Source organism: Peromyscus maniculatus, chromosome 20 (assembly GCF_049852395.1).
Source record: "Peromyscus maniculatus bairdii isolate BWxNUB_F1_BW_parent chromosome 20, HU_Pman_BW_mat_3.1, whole genome shotgun sequence".
In the NCBI taxonomy this organism is placed as follows: domain Eukaryota; kingdom Metazoa; phylum Chordata; class Mammalia; order Rodentia; family Cricetidae; genus Peromyscus; species Peromyscus maniculatus.
In genome coordinates this window covers 25666816-25683225 of record NC_134871.1, presented here as the reverse complement: position 1 = coordinate 25683225, position 16410 = coordinate 25666816, and the positions used below count along the sequence as shown (strand labels likewise).

The 16410-nt window shown below is 51.3% G+C and overlaps 1 long non-coding RNA gene across 3 annotated transcripts; it reads left to right on the top strand.

Annotated features, from left to right (window-relative positions):
* Positions 1-934: 934 nt before the first annotated feature.
* Positions 935-15114, top strand: LOC107401930 (uncharacterized). Of its 3 annotated transcripts, XR_013046382.1 has the most exons (4): positions 935-1256; positions 1584-5458; positions 9273-9736; positions 14791-15114. It is a non-coding gene; the product is annotated as an uncharacterized LOC107401930 (long non-coding RNA). The 3 variants fall into 3 exon arrangements; XR_013046381.1 differs by lacking the exon at positions 935-1256 and having other exon boundaries at positions 1267-5458; positions 9273-9662; XR_013046380.1 differs by lacking the exon at positions 935-1256 and having other exon boundaries at positions 1267-5458.
* Positions 15115-16410: the final 1296 nt, after the last annotated feature.

Genomic DNA, 16410 nt, shown 5'->3' with positions numbered 1-16410 from the left:
GAGAATTTCACGGACTGTGGGGGACTTCACCGGCGTGTGCTCGTAAGCACACACTTGAAGGGCCTGGTGATGGTTTCACCCCAACCGCGGACCTTCGTTTTCTTCCCCTAGGCATCCTGCTCGCCCTGTCCTTAGTCAGCAGAGAGAAGGTGCCGGAGCACAACCTGGCATCTTCTAAACGCCCTGCACCAGCCACCAGTTTGAAAGGAGCTGGGATACTTGTCAAAATGCAGGTGGCTGTCCCCACCTTTGCTGACCACGCTAGGGGATTCTACATTTCTTTCACGTCCTCCAGATGGCCCTGGGCAGGTGCGGGGGAGAGGAAGAGCAGGGAGGAACCTTCCTGGACCCCGCCGCTCCGGGTTTGTCGGAGCTTTGCCCTAGCCCTTCACTCGTGTCTTAGAACACGCTCCCTTCCGCGTGGACTCTCAGGGGGAGCAGCTGCCACCGGGCTCTCTAGCCCACGCTGGCTGGGCGTGGCTGGCCCTCTCCATCCCGGGGGGCGCTGCACAGAAGCCACCTTGCTCTGTCTCCATCCCTTCCATCGCCGCAGCCGGGAGGGCCGCATCCCTGCGGGTGGGGCCATCTGGCCACACACCCGGCCGTGACTCAGCCTCGGCGGGCGGGCGGCACAGCCTCGGGCCGTGCGGGGACAAAGCTGCGCCACCGCGCCCCACCTGCAGGCCGCCCGGCGCCCCCGCCCTCCGCTCGGCTCCCGGAGGGAGGTGCTGCCTGTTGCCAGGCAGGCTGGGCCCGCGGCGGCTGCGGTTGGCTCCCGGTCGCCCGCCGCCCCCGCACCGCCTCCGCGCGCTGAGTCACCCCGCCCCGCCGGCCGCCGCCCCGCGGCTCCCCGACCTCTGCGCCTGCGCGTGCCGCCGCACCCCCCCCCCCACCGGGGGCCCCCACCGCGCGCACGAGCACGAGCGCGCGCGCGCGCGCGAAGCGCCGGGCACGCGGAAAGGTCACCCGTTCTTCCACTTTGCTGGCGTAGCCGACAGGGCTGCCCAGGAGACCCCTCCACTGTCTGTCGTGCACTGTCACTAGCCCGGTACCGTAGCATCCTCTCTGATGTCGTTGGAACGTCCCCACCCCGGTTTGGGCTCTGCCGCAGTGACATCACTGCCCGGCACCGCCACCACCAGGCTTCTGCTCCGTGGACCACAGAGGTTGAAGTCCACGAGACTCTCCTGAGGGCGGCGCTATAAAAACCCGGAAGCCAGGCTGCACCCAGGCCCACCCACCCAGACCACCCAGAGGTGTGTGACCCTAGCCCTGGGTAAAGTTCCCCAGGTGGTGCCTGTTGGACCAGGATGATAAATACCCGATTAGCAACCCCCTGGGGGAGGGTGTGTTTGAACGCAGGCTTTGGGGCAGGGGCTGAGAAGGGCCGGGACACCTGCGTTTCTAACAAGATCCTGGTATGGGGAGCAGAGCCAGGAGAGGGACTGCGGGAGGGGAGCCTCGCGCTTCCGTCTTGTTTATCCTGCTAAAGGAAACGGCCCTCCGGGAGCAGCTCAGTGGGAGAGTGCTTGGCAAGCATGAACTAAGTCCTGATTCTGACCCCAACTCTGAATCTCCCCCAGGTGGTTCTGGGACACTGGACAATGGCTATTATGCTCTAAGCCTCCGTTTCTCCTGCAAAATGGAGTTACTGTCATGGCTACCTCAGGACTGGGGGGAGGACAGCACAAGACCATGCAAGAGGGCCTCACAGTGGCCGACACCCCTCGGAGGGTGTGTGCTGGTTATCCATCAGAAACGTTGACAATTTTGATTTCAAACGGGCTGGAGATTTTAAGTAACTGCCATGTGTGTGCTGCTCTGTCTTGGAGTTCTTCTCAAATCTGAACACCCGCTGAAACCACTCCAACGGCCTAATCAAGAGCTACCCAGGTATGCTGATGATGGAGTCTGAGACCCGAGACCCCACCTACAGAAGGCGTTAGGAACCAGAGGCCACGGATCAAAGGTCACCTCCCTCCCTTAGGCTCTGTGTGTGTGTGTGTGTGTGTGTGTGTGTGAGGCATGGGAGGTCACATGCCTTCCTGGAGACTTGCTGAACACCTCCTGCCACCCAGGCTCGGGTGGATGGCTCAGTAAACAAGTCTTTGTTTGTTTTTTAACTAAGTTGTTAACAGAATCCATAGACATCGCTTGGGTCCGCTGACGTGGGGGGGGGGCTCCTGTCCAAGCCCCCAGCCAGGTTTCCTGAGTACATTTGGATCCTGCAGCACTACAGTGGTACTTGTGCTCAGTACGCCCTCCTCCACACCCTGCCTTGACAGTAGGCTTTTGGATGTCCTCCTCCACCCTGAATTCTCCTCACCAAGCGAATCGCCTGACAGGCATCTAACTGATGCTCATTCATTATCAGTGTGACTGCTAGAGACTGCGACCTGGACACCTGCCTCCCTTCTCTGCCTCGGTCCTCTCCTAGGTTGCCCCGGCAATCCTTAAATTGCAGTTACTCTTCAGCTGGTCATAATCCACTTTACATTTCCATCTCAGGTGTGCTGGCTAGTTCTACCTCAACTGGACACAAGCTGGAGTTATCTGAAAGGGGGGAACCTTGATTGAGACAATGCCTTTGTAAGATCCAGCAGCCATAGGGCATTTTCTTAGTGATTGATGGGGGAGGGCCCAGCTCATTGTGAATGGTGCCTGGGTTCTGAGGAATCCATGATGAGCAAGCCAGTAAGCAGCAACCCTCCATGGCCTCTGCATCAGCTCCTGCCTTATCTGAGTTCTTATTTATCCTGACCTCTTTCAACAATGAACAGTGATTTGGAAGGCTAAGCCACCCTTTCCTCTCTGTGGAAGTCTGAATGAAAATGGCCCATAGGGAATGGCACTATTAGGAGGCGTGGCCTTGTTGGAGGAAGTGTGTCACTGAGGGTGGGCTTTGAGGTTTCAGATGCTCAAGCCAGGCCTAGCGGCTCACTGTTTCTTCCTGTGGATCCAGATGTGGAACTCTCAGCTCCCTCTCCAGCACCATGTCTGCCCACATGCTTCTGCCATGATGATAGTGGACTAAACCTCTGAACTGTAAGCCAGCCCCAATTAAATGTTTTCCTTTATAAGAGTTGCTGTGGTCGTGGTGTCTCTTCACAATAGAAACCCTAACTGAGACAGTCCCCAAGCTGCTTTTGGTCATGGTGTGTCATTGCAGCAGCAGAAACCTTGACCAGGACACCAGGTTACCTTCCTACGTTTCCCCTTGGGTGTGTTGTATAACATTGTTGTAAATGCCCTGCTAGTTAGGACCTGAGTGTCCTTAAGGTCCCTGATGGGTTTTCTGATGGAGCATTGGTTTGGCTTTGTTAGAGGACATGGAGCTGGTTATTTTGGCAGATGAGGTTAGTTTGGCCTTCCTCACTTGGCAATCCCCTGGCACATTGGCTGAGTGCTCTGTGGGGTAGACACCGCCTGCCCCTCCCCCTTGCCCACGTCTGTCTGGCAGACAGTATGTGCACATTGCTTGGCTCAAGGGAGGGTACTGCGCCTGCGCTGGACTTCTTGGTCAGAGAACCACTAGACGGTCACCACCTGAAGGAGCAGATGCGCCATGCCAGTCCGTGCCCAACAAACACCTTCTACATTTGCTTGTCGAGTTGAGAGAATGAGGGCAGTGTGGTTTCCAGGAGAATCTTTTCCCTTCCAACAAAGTGGCCACAGTGGGATTTTCTGTCCCATCGGCCTAACACTTGGCCATCTGCCGCCACCACGACACCATGCAGGGTAGATCGTCTGCAAAGATGTTTACACACAGGCCACTGAGTCATCTGAAGGAATCTGTTCCACGTCCCTTGAATTTAGGCTGACCCTTTGACTGGACGGGTCTCAAAGAATGAGACAGAAAGATGATGTTTCTGTTTAGACCTCAGCAGAGCTGGAGGGTAATGCCAAGCCCCTGAGTTATGTGAGATCTGAGCAAGGCTCTGGTCTGGACAGTCTGGCCATCTCACATGGAGTGATGCTGACCCTCTGCCCAGAGCCCTGGCTCACAGAGTGGAGAAACAGTGGTTTTGGTTTAAGCCATCACATTTTCAGATGGTTTCCTACGCAGGAGCTCTCTTCACAATTCTTCCCTCCATCCCTGAGTTCGGAACAATGCCTCTTTAAATTGCTTGGCTCTCCACTGGTGAGCCTCTCAGCATCTCACCCCCAGACAAGAATTCGAAATGAAGACAAATGCCTGAAATCCTGGAGTCTTCAGCCATTCATCCACCTGCTCACTGGGGAAGACAGAGGAATACACCACCCGAAAGCTCTGGCTGGGAAATTGTACTTTCCTGGCTTTGGGTTCTGTCCCTTCCTGGCCATTTGATCTTGGATAAATTCCTTAGCCTCCTTTCCTTATCTATGAAATGGGTTGATCACAGCACCTACTTAAAGTGATGTCTGGGTGTTGCTTAGTGGGGTGCCTGCGTGTGGAAGGAACTTGACAGACTGTAGGATTCACTTCATGAGTTCATGTGTGAGTGTGTGTGTCAGGGTAGTGTATCTATCTGTCTTCAGGGGGAACAAAACTTAACCATAGCATGACCTATGCCTGTCTCAGACAGAAAGAGAATGAAATCCACACCTACAGGGTCCTCGGGGCTCACAAATGTGTGTGTGTGTGTGTGTGTGTGTGTGTGTGTGTGTGTGTGTGTGTGTGTGATTCCTCTGTGCTAAAAGGAAAAGTAGACATCATAGAAAGGAGCAGAGGAAAGATGCTAGGAGGCGAGTCTCCCTGGGTTCCACGAGTCTATTGCTCCTTGAATTCATGCTCTGAGGAAGGTCAGGTTAAAAAGGGTTAAAAATTCATATGTGGCTTTATTAAAATCAAGCACAAGAAAGGAGTGTCTTGGTTAGCACATTTTTTTGAGGAAAGAAAAAGCAGCGAAACAAGAGAAATCAGAAGCTAGCCTTCCACCATCTGCCGCGGATGGGAGCTCATTAGCGTCCTCCCGGGGGCTGATTGTAGCCGCCAGCACCGCCACCTAATGAAGGAGCTGCCACGCCCAGTGCCAACCTGAGCCTGCTCTGCCGCTCGCCTCCATGGCTCACCGCTGATTCCTCCTTCAGACTAAAGAACCTCCAGCCAGACGGAAGCTCCTGTGAGGCACTGAGAGAGTTAGCTTTTCCTAAGGCATCTGCTCCAGGCTTTGAGAACAATGGAGACACTGGCCAAGCCAGCCGAGAATAACACTTCAAACCCACATTTGCTGCTGGGTCTGGACCTCCTGGGCCTGCTCCCTCTACCCTAATCAAAAGCTGCACGCTGTGGGCTTAGAAAAGCTGGGCTGTCAGATCTGAGGTGTGGGAAGAGCACAGCCTCCCTCCTTTCTACCTTGATTCCTTTAAGGCAAGTAGGTCATGCAAGAATGTCCTCACACGGCTCCAGCCCGTGGCTGTCTGAAGGACTTTGTGCTTTCGGATCAGAATATCACAGGGCTGGGGAAGGACCCGGGAGGTGAGTCCCAAGCAAGTGTTAGGAAATTATGATTTGTTTTCATTGTCTGTCTTCTTTCCTGTGAGGGTAGAACCTGAGGGGCTGAGGTAGGTGTGTGTGTGTGTGTGTGTGTGTGTGTGTGTGTGTGTGTGTGTGTGTGTGTGTGTGTGTAGAGGTCAAAGTTGGGTGTAATTTGTTAGAGGATGTCTACTTTTCTGGAAACAGGGTCTCTCACTGGGACCTGGGGCCTCCCAGTTTGGCTAGGGTTGGCCAGCAAGCCCCAGGAAGGCTCCTCATCTTCCCAGCACTGAACCACAAATGCAGACCGACACTCCCAGCTTCTCACACAGGCGCTGGGGATCAAACTCAAGTCTCTGTGTGTGCACAATGAACACTTGACTGACTGGGCCATCTTGGTATACCCTGAAACTTTTTATTTTCTGGGTTCATCATTCACGAAACTGATAACACTTAATGACTTTCAGATAAGGTTGTGAAATTAACTCCAGTGGACCTGATATCAGCTAGCTACACTTTTATGGCTGCGAGGTACTCAACACCAACTAACTTAAGTAACCAGTAGGCACCATCCTGACCCTTGGCCAAAGAGAGTTCCCAGATGGGCCAACCTAGACGGCAAGAGGCCAAGAGCTCACGTGGAGGCACCAGCCCTCTGTCTCTCAGTTTGAACACTACACAGGGCCACACTGGGAGACCTTGTCTCTTCCACCAAAGTAGAAAGACATCATCACAGCTCACTTGCATAAGGACAAGGCTAGATTTATCCAGGACCAAAGGTTGCCCTGGTAACGAGTATAAAAGAGTTTCTAGGACAGGCCTGTCCCCCACAGTCCCCTGCCTGTACAGTGGCAATGGAGCCAGCTTGCCCGGCTGTGGAGACAGGAGCTTCTTGGCCTTTCTTCCCTGTGACTCACACAGCACCACGGACCACTGTCCCTGTGCGCCAGCCATGGTTCGGAGCGTTTCCATTCTATTAGTTTATTGTATGCTCACACTGTCCTAAGTGGTGTGTGTGGTTATCATTGCTCTCACCTCACAGACGGGGAGAGGAGCTTCCCAGAGGCTAATTTGCTTGAGAGTACAGGACATCTGCATGGCGGAGCTGAGAAACCACAGGTGTTGAAGTGAAGCTGGCAAGTACGCAGACCCTGGAGTAGGTCAAGCTTCGTCACACTGTGACCTGGGACAATTTGCTTAGCTTCTCAGAGCCTCGGTTTCCCCATCTGTAAAATGGATCTTCAAGTTCTCAGCTACTCCTAGACATCTCCATCTCCTTCTTGCCCTGCTCTCTCCCGCTAGGTCACCCTGGTCAGCTGTCACAGCTGCCTGTGTGCCGATGACTCCAGCATGTCTTCAGTCTCGCTCTCCTCTGAGCTCGGGGGTTTAGTCCTTGAACATTCACTTGTGCCTCCAGGTTAGCAAATGGAGCCAGTGCTTATCCCCCACCCCAGTCCCTCTTGCCGAGTCTTTCCAGCCTTGGTGCTGCCGCCACCATCTGCTCGGTGCTCAGGCCAACTGACTAGAATTTAAGCTGGAGCAGAGTTTATTTTTTATTTTTAATTTATAACAAATAAATATGATATAATGAATACTGTACAATTGTAGTTATATTATACATAATTAAATATAATAATGTTTGGTTGGAGCCTCCAGCTCACCCCTGCACAATCCAGAAGTCCCATTCTTCTCTCTCTCTCTCTCTCTCTCTCTCTCTCTCTCTCTCTCTCTCTCTCTCTCTCTCTCCACCCCACCCACTCAGAGAGTCTCTGAACAAAGAAAAGGCACCAGAAAGCCCAGTTCTGCATTCTTGGTGAATATAGCAGATTCTCCCCTGAAGTGGCCAACAGCTTAATCCCTGCCTGAGCACTCAGCTATTGACCATACTTGGGCACAAACCCAGCTTGTGGTGGACACATCATCACCCCTCGCCTACAACCTATAAAATCTCCCTGCTTTAGTTTGGGGGTGGGACTTCTCTGGCCTCCATCTTTGGGACCAGGGAACCTGCCCAGGAGTTGCTTTCAATAAATCTGTTGTTATACTTTTTCAATTCAGCTTGACCTAGCTTGCTGTGTCAGTGGAGAAACTTACTATTAGAAGGCAGAAAACCTATTAAAAACATTTAATTATATCATGTAATATAATTAATATGATAAAATAAATATAAAAATACATTTATTTTTATTAAATTTATTAATTTTATCAAATTTTACAAATTTAATAAAACTAAATTTTTATTCACTTTGCAATTAATCCCTCATTGTAGCTTGTCAGATCCACCTCCACGATGTACCCTTGGTGCAGGTCATCTTCGTGGTCCCCACAGCCTAGGCTGCCACCAGTTTGCAGTCCTTAGCCCAAATCACCAATGGATCTTTTTGCCTCTGCCCTCACTTCCTGGCTAATCTACCATTCTCACCTCTGCTTAAAATCCTCCAGGATGGGCTGGGGAGATGACTCATAAGATACATGCCATGCAAGGACAGGAATCAGAGCTCAGGGCCCCAGCACCCAAGTACAACTGCACAGAGTCGGAGAGGCTGTACTCACAGTGCTCCTGTGAGGAGATGGGCAGGAGAGACAAGAGGGGTGATTCCCTAAGGCTCAAGGGCCAGCAGTGGTGGACAGCTAGAGACGCACGTCAAACGAGGCGCAACACCACAGAGAGGTTAACCTCTTACCTCTTGTAGTGAGCACATATCCCGGTTACGGGGGAGGAATAATCACTCTTGATTCAGACTTGGTGTAACACTCATTTATTCACACAGTAACATTACAAGCAGTATTCATCCCGTCTTCCAATTGGAAGCAGGTGTACACCTCTCCAGGTGAACAGGTCTGGATGTGCCATGTCTGTTCCCCTGGATCTTGGGTCAGCCTTCCTCAGGTCAGCCATGTCTGCACTGGTGACAGGACCTCACGTCTCTGGAGGAGGAGAGTCGTCTCACATGAGGTCCTGACGAGCTCTGTTGGTCGGGTCTGAGGCTTCATCTTTTATATCCCTTTCTGGCTAGGTTTCTAGTCTTATCCCTACTTCCACACATAGCTTATAGCTTATCACTACTCCATTCATGGTTTACTTACATCATTCTATTGCTTATCACTCCTGACCAGGGTTGTTCACCCTAGGCCTTACATGTGTTCCTTACACCTCTATAGTTATATTGTGTGCCTGTGTTCATGTACACACACACACACACACAGAGAGAGAGAGAGAGAGAGAGAGAGAGAGAGAGAGAGAGAGAGAGAGAGAGAGAGAGAGAGAGATTAAAGCAAACCTCCCTCTTCCCTGTCTCCCACCACAACTCCCGGGAAGACCCAGGTCCCTTTCTATCCAGTCCTACTTGGCATTTGACCTTTGTTTCCTCATCCAGGCTCTCCCAGCTGCCTTACCTCTTTGTCCCAGGACAGGGCATCTTTATGTCTCATTCCCTGCGGGGTCTCCAGAGCCTAGAATAGGCCCGGCACATAGCGGAAAACCGGTCTCTCCACATCTGTTCTTCAGTTCAGTGACCGACTGTGCCAGCCTTGTGCCTCTTTCTCTCCCCAGACCGCCAGGCTTTGGCTTCTGTTGGCGGACCTCCAGTTCCAGCAATCTTCCCGCTGTGCACAGCCAAGCCTTGCTCACCTTTCAGGTGCTTCCTCGGTTGTTAGTCCCCAGGGAGGCCACCCTCACAGCGACAGCAGAAGCACCCCCGTACCGTTGACCCCTGAGGTTGTCCTCTTCCCTTACTCAGGTGTTTGCTCGTCTCCTCGTGGGAATGTGTCAAGGAAGGGAATATCATGTGTCTCGTCTTTGCTGTTTCTTTCCTAGAACAGGGCTTGGCGCAGAGTTGCTGCTCAGAAGCCACTGGGAGCTAGCTGACTGACAGACACTCGCGGCTGTCGTGAGGATTAAACACACACTGGAGTGTATTCAAGCAACCACTCTGGAGTTCACGGTAAAGCTAAACACTCACTGCTGTGACGGCAGTGTTCCTCCTGGGTAGACACACAGGAGAAACGACCGCACACATCTGAAGGAGGTCGGGCACACGAACGCATGCAGCGGCCTGGTGACGGCAGCCAAGACCATCAAGAAGAGACCAGACATGCACCGATGTGCCCTCTTCCATTCGAACATCGAAAAGCCACTCATCAAGAAGAGCTTCTGTGCTGATCCGCCCAGGTTGGATGACGCTCGTGGGCAGTACGTCGATCAAAGGTAGCCGCTCTCAGAAAGAGAGGACACGCTGCGTGAGTCTATTGAGATGAAATTCAGAATAAAGTGAACCAGTGGTAGGTGTGCCCAGTGCCCTTCCCAGAGCTACTCATGGCCTAGGGTGAGACACACTGGCGTGTTGGGGGGCGGGGGGGGGGGGGGCACAGGCTTGCATTGGCAAGTGGCACTGGGGTCAGCGCCGGCGCTGGGGGTAGGAAGAATGTCTTAGCCTTGGTAATTTTGGAAAGCCGTGTGCAAGGCTGGGTCAGCAGCAAAGGTTTGCGGAGCAGCTGGGGAAAGAATGTGCTTTCAACTGAGGAGGCGGCTGAGGCTTCACCCGGGAGTCAGGTCTCCACATGTAATGCACGCGGAGCGTATGACCCCAGCAGTGACCACTGTCCGGCAGGTGGCTTCCAGGCAGGGAGGGGAAGGAGGGGAGGTGGTGGGGGCTGGGAAGGAAAGGGGTGATAAATCTTTTCTTCCTTCCTTTCTTTCTTTTTCTTTTCTTTCTTTTTTTTTTTTTTTTTTTTTTTTTTTTTTTTTTTTTTTTTTTTTTTTTTTTTTTTTTTTGTATTTCAAGACAGGGTTTCTCTGTGTAGTTTTAGTGCCTGCCCTGGATCTCACTCTGTAGCCCAGGCTGGCCTCGAACTCATAGAGATCCACCTGGCTCTGCCTCCCGAGTGCTGGGATTAAAGGCGTGCGCCACTGCTGCCGGGTGATAAATCTTTTCTTAAGCCATAAGCCCTGGTACTCAGTGTTGGGCTGGTCAAGGATATTCCTCATCCAGTGGTGGGAGACGATCCTTGGGGGCCCTTTTCACTTCATCTAAAACCATGGCAAGAGTACACAAAACAGGAAGAGGCCTGTGAGGTATGTATGTATTTAATAGCCTAAAGATCAATCAAAGCTCCCGAGGCAACACACAGGAGGACAAAGGCCTTCTTCCAGCCCTCACCTGGAAGCAGCTCTGCAGCCATGTCCCATGTCGTTCATCTGTCTTGTTGCAACAATGACTTTAGCTGGTTGGAAAACATGAAGATTAAATGAGCTACTCAGTGTAAAGCCAGGACTTGGTGAAACCTACAGTTAGCCAATTTAGAAAAAAATGTGTAATGACAGGGCCATAGGAAGGGGCTATGTTGGGGGGGGCCCTCTGGGGGCTGCAGACACACACCCGAGGGCTTTTTGGGGATGCTGTTGATTAAGTCACTCGTGTGTGGTACCTACAATGTGTGCTCTCCTCAGATGTCCCTCCTTCAAACTGATGGAGAAAGAGCTGATACAAGTTGGAAATACCTCTTCTTGTTCTTAGCATCTAGTTTACAAAGGAGAACCTGACGGTGAGATTCAGGAGTGGGTGAGGACCACCGAGGAATCCTTGTGTACTGCCAGTCATTTTTTCCCTTTCTTTTTGTTTTGTTTTGTTTGTTTTTGAGGCAGGGTTTTTCTGTGTAACAGCCCTGGCTGCCCTGGAACTCACACTATAGACCAGGCTGGCCTTGAACCCACAGAGACCTGCCTGCCTCTGCCTCCTGAGTGCTGAGATTAAAGGTGTGCACCACCACTGCCTGGCTCTTTGTTTGTTTGTTTGGTTGGTTGGTTAAAAAAAAAAAATGATGGGTTCTGCAAGCATTTCCTCAACCCAAAGATAGCCAAGTAAAGGAGATGAGAGGAGGTGAAAGTGGAAACTTGGATTTCAGTTGTATTTGAAATGCTAAGTATGTGCGCTCCTTGAGCAACAGCATCCTTGGAAGATGTCCCTGAGTGTCAAGAGTTAACATACAAGACGGGTTTCTGTGGGCATGACAGGGCTTCAGGATAAACTTCAGAGAATCTGCACCTCCGTCTGGGCTGCTAAGAGGCATCCCTTGGCATCATCCTGGCAGATCACCTCACCACCAGCAGAGGCTGAAGGACTAGAAGCTAAGAGATCAAATCTTAACAGACAGGACATGGTTGGAGCAGTGATGCTGACCGTGAACTGCCAGCTGAGATGAAGTGTTGAGTGGTCTTCTGTCAGGTGAATGACGCCAACGGCTTTCTCCAGGCTACCCTGGGTCTAAGAGCATGTGATGGGCTAACAAGGCAGAGCTACAGATGCCTCATGGCTGGAGAAGGAACTGGATGCCCAGATGGCTGGAAAAGGAAGCGGTGTCTGAGGCTAAGGAGGAGCTTTGGGTAGAAAGAAAGGCAACAGAGATAAGAGGTCATGAGAGACCCCACTGTGGTGCTTCCCATCCCCCCTCAGCACCATGGAGTCCCCTGGGGGCCCGAGGTCATGTGGTGCGCAAGGCTCCAAAAAGCTCTGATGGAGTGTCTGCTGCGTGGGCTGGGCCTCACTCAGGAGCACTTAAGGGATGGTCGGGGACCTGAGCCACTTGTCGGGAGCACCAGGACTCGGTCATCCTCAAGGCTTGCTTCTAGCAACAATCCCTGATTCAGTGACCCATCCGGACGTGATCAGTCATCAGCTATTTCCTTCGCTGCTGTCCTTTTAATTGGTGTTGAATTCCTGCCATTTTCTGCCAAAAGAAGTCTAGTTAAACACAAAAGCCGTTCTGCCGAAATCTCCAGCACCAGTTCAGCCCCGGTGATCTTCCAGCACTGTTGGAAGTTCCTGCACTGATTCTACTACCTCATTAAAGTCCTCCTGCTCGGCAGAAGTGACCAGCCACAGAGCACACACCTGAGGGGAGCAAGCCCCTGTCTCTTCCATAAAAAGACAAAAAGCAATTACTTGTGCTAGATTATACTATCTAGAGATTTCATTTCTCTATAGTGAAGAGAAAGGAGACTTTTGCATTAGAAGCAGCTGAGACAAGTGAGGTGGCACATGTCCACGGGTCCAGTTTCTCAGGAGGATGGCAGAGGAGGGCTGCCCGAGCCCGGGAGTCTTATCCAGGATGAAGAAAGCAGTGTGACCCTCTGCCAGAGTGTATTAACTACTGAGGAAAAGATTGGCAATAAGCCAGACAGAAATCGTTACTGTGTGGTGCAAAGGTCTACCTCCTTGGGCTGAGAACAGAACCCACCTCCTGATGCCTGCACCTGGGTGGAGGAGAACAGGTACCAGGATGCAGTTGTTACTACACCAACCACAAGCAGAAGAGAGATTCTGGATTCAGTAGGGACAGCTCTCCAGACTGACTGGCGCGTCAGATCCCATGATGGCGAGCGAGCTGAGTCAGGTTGGGCCATTTCTAGTCACTGCAGAGGCAGGAAGCTGTGAGCAAGATTTCCTGTGGGGCTCTTCTCTCCTCTTTCACATCTTAAGCAAGCAGAGGAAACTCCATTTTAAGGCTTGGTTACCCAGGCAGATGGAGAACAGGCCCTGACAGGCCTCTACTGCTGTGGCTAAAACAAGCATTGAGATGTTGGAAACATGCAAAGCTTTTGCTGAAACCAAGTGGTTGGCAGGCTGGGCCACCAGATTTCTTCCCCTGTCAGTGAAAGGGAGGGACTTTTCTGTGGTTCCACAGTATCGGTGATGGGAAAGCCCAGAGAAAACAGATCTCTCAAGCTCATGTAGATCTCATAGCCTGCCACAGACTCCAGGGCCTATTTAACCCTTCTGTCTTGTTTAAAACAAAAAAGACCCGCCTAGGACCTTTACATACAGAAGACTTGCTGGTAGCTGAAGGGTCAGAAATAGCTCCAGTCCCTGGGGTCGCAGCATCATGAACACATGGCCTGAGGCTCAGAGGAGCTTGAAAGAGCTCGAGAGACCTCTGCTCTCCACCCACGAAGAGCTCGTGGCCATCCACTCAAGTCTTCGGATGTACACTCTATGCCTTGAGGTGCCAAGGGCTGGAGGTGGGCATGGCTGGGACGGCAGTAGACTGCCCTTCCTCCAGCAGAGAGAGGAGCCTTGGCAATTTCTCATCTAACTGTGACAATCCTTTCCTTACGCTTCTCTGTGTACAAACAGGCTCGTACTGCTTTTAGATGAGAGGAACGCTATTATGATTAATTATCTACGATTAATTATTATGACTTAATATTATCTATTAGAGATTGGTTTTGAACGCATATACGTGAAAGATAAAACTGTGGAAAGGGCCAGTGAGATGCCTCAGTGGGTCAGAAAGGCTCTTGCTGCTCAAGCCTGGTGGTCAGTTCAGACCCATGTGAAGGTGGACGGAGAGAACAGACTCCGCAAAGCTGTCCTCTGGACACACGCACACACACACACACACACACACACACACACACACACACACACACACACACACACCATGCAAATAAGTGAATTTTAAATACTTACATAGTTCATTTTGTGTATTATTGTATATGGGTGTATGTGTGTGGGTACACAGGCGAACATCAGAGGACACAACTTCGGGGAGTTGGTTCTCTCCTCCACTATGTGGGTCCCAGAAAATGAACTCGGGTTGCCAGGTGTGGCCGCAGGTACTTTCACTTCCTGAGTCATCTCCCTGGCCCTAAAAAATGGAAATACCAGGAGTGACAGTGTTCATTTTCAACCTGAGGAACTCTAGCGCCGTTTGAGGTGCTGGGCTTGCCTCCGTGGGATTATCTTGGTTGCTTTGACTGAGATGTGAAGACCTACCCCCCTGTGGGTGGCATGGTGCCGTGACCAGATCCTGAACTGTGTAAAATGGAGGTAGAAGCCGAGCGTTCACAAGCTTACACTGATCTGTTCCCTGATGGTGGATGTGATGTGTCCGCCTGCCACAGGGGCTGCTGCCGCCTGTGCTCTCCCACCACGGTCCACTGTACTTTGACTGGGAGCTAAAACAAGCCCTTTAAGTTTTCTTTGATGAGTTCTTCGGCTCTTGCTCGGCTTCCTTATCCCTCCTTAGGGCATCAGTAGATGATTAGGTGCTCTCTGACCCACTGTTAATTTTGTTCTCACCACAAACCACCATTTGTGGCTTTGTGTTTCTATTTTCCATACAATAGTTCTTTATTTAATCCTGTTCTCATTGTATTTCACCTTATTCTTTTCTTGTAATTTTCTTCTCCTTCATAAAGGCCACATCTTCTTCTATTCTGATAAAGGTGTAATTTTTTTTTCTAGAATTCTTTTCTGATTTCTAAAATATGTCATTTTTAGAAATATTCTGTTCCAATGGGCTTCTAGATGACATTTGTCTCCTTTCCTCTGCAGGATTCCAGAATTTTTCATGTCAGAGAAGAAAATGTGTTCTGACCTCATGGTTGCCAGAGGACACAGTGTGTGTGGCTTTCTCGTGATTCTCCCACTCGGGTATTGGTGGATCCCTTCCTGGAATATAGACTGAGCACCGGACTTAATGCAGGCAGGACCAGTGTCTACAAAGCATTTACTCCTTTACTGGGCTATGAAGGTTTGAGGAAGATATTTGACTCGCTAAATCAGGGGTTCTCAGCCTTCCTAAGGCTGCAACTCTTTAATACAGCTCCTCATGTTGTGGTAACCCCCAAGCATAAAATTGTTTTTATTGCTATTTCATAACTGTTATTTTGATGCTGTTATGAATTGCAGTGTAAATATCTGTGTTTTCCAAAGGTCTTAGGTGACCCCTGTAAGATCTAAACACACAGAGCCAAGCAACAGAGGAGGGATTCCCAGGTTTTTGGTTGACCCAGATCTTGATCCTCTAAGTCAGAGGTCAAGATCTAGAAAGCAAATATCTAGCTTCTTTCATTGGTGTTGCAAGCCCGCCCTGCTGGAGATGAGGATGCCCCCAAGCTCTCCCTGCTGGAGATGAGGATGCCCCCAAGCCCTCCCTGCTGGAGATGAGGGTGCCCCCAAACCCTCCCTGCTGGAGATGAGGATGCCCCCAAGCCCTCCCTGCTGGAGATGAGGGTGCCCCCAAACCCTCCCTGCTGGAGATGAGGGTGCCCCCAAACCCTCCCTGCTGGAGATGAGGATGCCCCCAAGCCCTCCCTGCTGGAGATGAGGGTGCCCCCAAACCCTCCCTGCTGGAGATGAGGGTGCCCCCAAGCCTGCCCTGCTGGAGATGAGGATGCCCCCAAGCCCTCCCTGCTGGAGATGAGGGTGCCCCCAAGCCTGCCCTGCTAGAGATGAGGGTGCCCCCAAGCCCTCCCTGCTGGAGATGAGAATGCCCCCAAGCCCTCCCTGCTGGAGATGAGGGTGCCCCCAAGCTTGCCCTGCTAGAGATGAGGGTGCCCCCAAGCCCTCCCTGCTGGAGATGAGAATGCCTGCTCAGTCCAAGTTTGAGTTCCCTCTTGACTCTACATTTAAAATGACTCTACATTTCTTCCAAATTTGGACAATAGATTTTCCAGTTATTATGATTTATTTTATACATCCTAAGTAGGTATTTCAACAGAGTTGGCAAAGGATATCTTATGTCTTCATAGCAGATTCCATCCAAAACAAGACTATCTGAATTCTTATATCTTCACTGGTTCATCCAACCAGTATTTACTGAATCCAAGTCATGTGATTGGCTCTGTGAGGTACTGACAACCAAAGCCCTCTTCTCCTCATGAAGCCATGTTAATAGTCCAGTGGGTGTTTCAAGACATTGTGAGGGAATGCTTCAAGATCACGTGCCAGGAACTCCTTGGCTGCGCTTTACTCTGGGACATGAGCTGGAGGTTGGGAGAAAACGCTGGAAAGATAGTTTGAGGTTTGGTATTGAGTGTTCTCGCCTGACTCTTTGGAGTGTAGACTTGGACGCGTGTGGGGTGGTGAGGAAGGAAAGGGGCCGTGCTTTGGGACCTTCTTCCGGGTGAGGGAGCGCTGAAGGAGAGCGCAGACATGGGAAGAGCAGCAGGG